The following is a 3232-nucleotide window of genomic DNA, read 5'->3' on the forward strand; positions in this document are numbered from 1 at the left end:
ACAATTCAAAGAATAAGGCTAGCCATTGAAAATATCTCCTTGCACCTTCTAGAAGCTCATTGCACTTGGTTGCTTTGTCAATATACTCTATTGAGCCTATTCCTTGCCGAGCCTCTCTCAACATATCTCTCACAACTTCAACAAAGGGTGTTGAATTATCATGCATCCCAATAGATGGTATCAAGCTTCAATGGCTTCTCAGGTTGGTCTTATTGATGAAGTATTAGCTTAATAACATTTCTCACGCTTACAAATTAGAGGAAATTTGACCTCTTACATCTTATTATTTATATGAATGTTTTTGTTGTGTTTGATGGTGGGTGAAATAATAATATGACTAAAAAAGTTCAATGTGTATACATGCATAATAGCAAAACCAATGTAATAGTGTATCAAGTGTGTTATTTGCTACCTATACAACCACACAATGGTGAGGTTTTGGGTAAGACCATAGGCAATTTTGATGTGCAATGATATGGACTCTTTATGTTTGCAAATAATACAAGTTATGGTTGTATTATACCTCTATTATGCCTATAGGCTTTGACAATACTTTGGGTTTGCATCCCTGTGTGGTCCAAATGTGGCTTGCTTTATGATCATTTGTAGGCCATGTATACAACTTTGGTGGCATTGGTGTATCACTCAATCTATGATAATTGGTACCCTATGTGTATAGCTCTAATGGTATCAACATATCATAAAAGTGTGCATACATTAGATGTACCCTTTGTTTGCACCATTTGAGCTACATTGCACATGCTAACTTCATAAACCTATTTGTAGTTTTTCATATCAGTGATAATTATAGTAGCTACCAACTACTACATATTAGGGATTAGCCATGGGTTCTACTATGCATATGTTTCTTGCATAATAATTGTGGTGTCTACCAACTATTGCATATTAGGCTTTAGCCATGGGTTCTACTATGCATATGTCCTATCACAAACAAAGAAAGGTCTAATACCTAACAAATCATCAAGCACCATAGCAAAGTTACCTCTCATCAATTAGGCTAGTCCAAGCACTTGAGATGGCATTGCTTCAATTAGAGAGCTTGTAGGATACTTGGGGATATTTGTCTATGCTTTGTGTTGGTACCATCTATACATACATCTTTTATCAATTATGATTCAACCAAGTAAACCCATGACTACAAGTATTCTATCCTAAATTTATAAAGAAAATATAATATCCAAATAGTCAATTCAAAGTAAGTTATCACTTACAACTCAAACAGTAATAAACCATGATTTGCAATTGCATTGTACATTATCCAATAGATCGGGTCTAATAATGACAATGGCAAACTGGAGTTTTCTCTTTGAATTTTCAATGTAATTTTCACTAATTAATTTATATAAATTAATTTCATTAATATAAGTCAAATCAAAGATTTTACTATAAGGATTTAGATATATTTATTTTAAAAAATCCCAATCCAATTATCAATTTCAAATTTATGAAAAAACATAGCTAAGAAAAATCTAATAACAATAGCTTTATCGATTTCTTGGGGTACTTGATAACCATGGTATTCACTAAATAATTGGTGACTATTTAGTACTAGTGATTAAGAACTCATCATAAAATACACTAATTAATTGCAAAACATTACCACAATCAAATAACGATAATTAATAAAAATGCATAAAAATCAATTTTCAAAGAAAATTGACCAAGTAAAGATAGCAAATATTTAATGGTAATTTTTATTAATTAAAATTAATATATTTATTAAATATTTAAGTAACTTAAAAATTCTTAATTAATTCTACTCATTAAAATTGAGATTACCAAGGCTATAATTAATCCATAATTAAGCTGTGGTAGTGTTAGTCAATAATACATTGTGTGTAGAGCACCTAGTATGTGAGTTGTGAAGTGGATAATGGGGCTATGTTCGTAGCCACAACTATCGATTCCTCTCCAATTCTAGCTTGGGCTTAGTTATGCTCATATGTTACTTAGTGCCAATTTTGGAATGCGAATTCTTCACTCAATTTTGTTTCCTAACTATTGGTGCTCCACAGCTCTGTATATGGGCTGCCAATAAAGTCGATGCTTTTTCTATCAATTATTAAGGTAAGTTATTGAGTTGAGGCACTTCAAACCTCGCTAGAAGCTAGAAATCTCACCTTCAAAACAGCTTGGAATTTTAGTGAGTAGTTCGTAGATAGGTTTGGAATTATCGAAGAGTGCCTAATAGTGCTATGAGTAGCTAGTTTAGGGGTGTTTTTAGGGCATGTAAAGAAGCAATTACTGTGCTAGTTAACTTTTTAAAGTGAGATAAATCAAGGCTACATTGATATTTTTGAGCTATGAATGAGATTTCATGGTTGGATTGAGACTATGGAAGGGTTGTGGACTGAGTATAATAGCATGTAAGCTATGGAAGGGTTGTGGATTGATGTTTAGCCACGGGGGCTTCTCGTTGTTTATATAGAGGTGCTTTGGCTTTGTCTTTAGGCTTATGGAATAGTTTAGAGCTAGTGCAACCAATTAGAATCAATCTTTAGAGGTCATGGATGGCCACACCTTGAAGCGCTAGTGATGCTATCTACTTGGTAGGAGATTTTCTTGGTGATTGACTACAGGAGCCTCAAGTGGATACTCATGCAACTAGACCTTCACATAAGATTAGGAAGATGGATTGATGTATTGCAAGAGTTTATTTTTGAAATTTATGTCATCTCAGAAAAGGAGAATGTGGTTGTTGATGCTCTTAACAAAAGGTGTTTCCTAAATTCTTTACTAATCAAAGATCCCTCTATGCAAGGATCTCTTCCAAGCTTAATTTCCACAGCTAGAAGCCCAATTGTTACCTCTTTCTTTTGTAATCTCTCTACCATAAGGAAGTTTGGCAATTTCACAAGTCAAACGACACCTTCTCAAGCTCTCAAGCCATTAATTCCCATCCAATGACTCTAAGAGAGTAGAAAGCAAAAGAGGAGAAGGAGAATCTTCTCTTTCGTAGTCCCTCACTCTTTCACTCTCTTTTTCTCATGGATACAATTGTCGTCTCAAGCCTCCATGTGGTATGGTAGATGAGAAGAAGAAGAAGAAGAAGAAAAGAGAGACAATGAGAAGCATCTTTTTCTTGGTCCCTCATACACACACTCTCCTCCTCACTCTCACAAGCTTTGGCTATGGTGGAAGCAAGAAGGAAGAAAATGAAAGCTAGAGCTCGAAAGTTCACACACGCAAGAACAAGAGATTCTATTAGTTT

The sequence above is a fragment of the Lygodium microphyllum genome, chromosome 2 (genome assembly GCF_053477565.2).
Source record: "Lygodium microphyllum isolate KBCC chromosome 2, Lygodium_microphyllum_v1.1.10, whole genome shotgun sequence".
In the NCBI taxonomy this organism is placed as follows: Eukaryota; Viridiplantae; Streptophyta; class Polypodiopsida; order Schizaeales; family Lygodiaceae; genus Lygodium; species Lygodium microphyllum.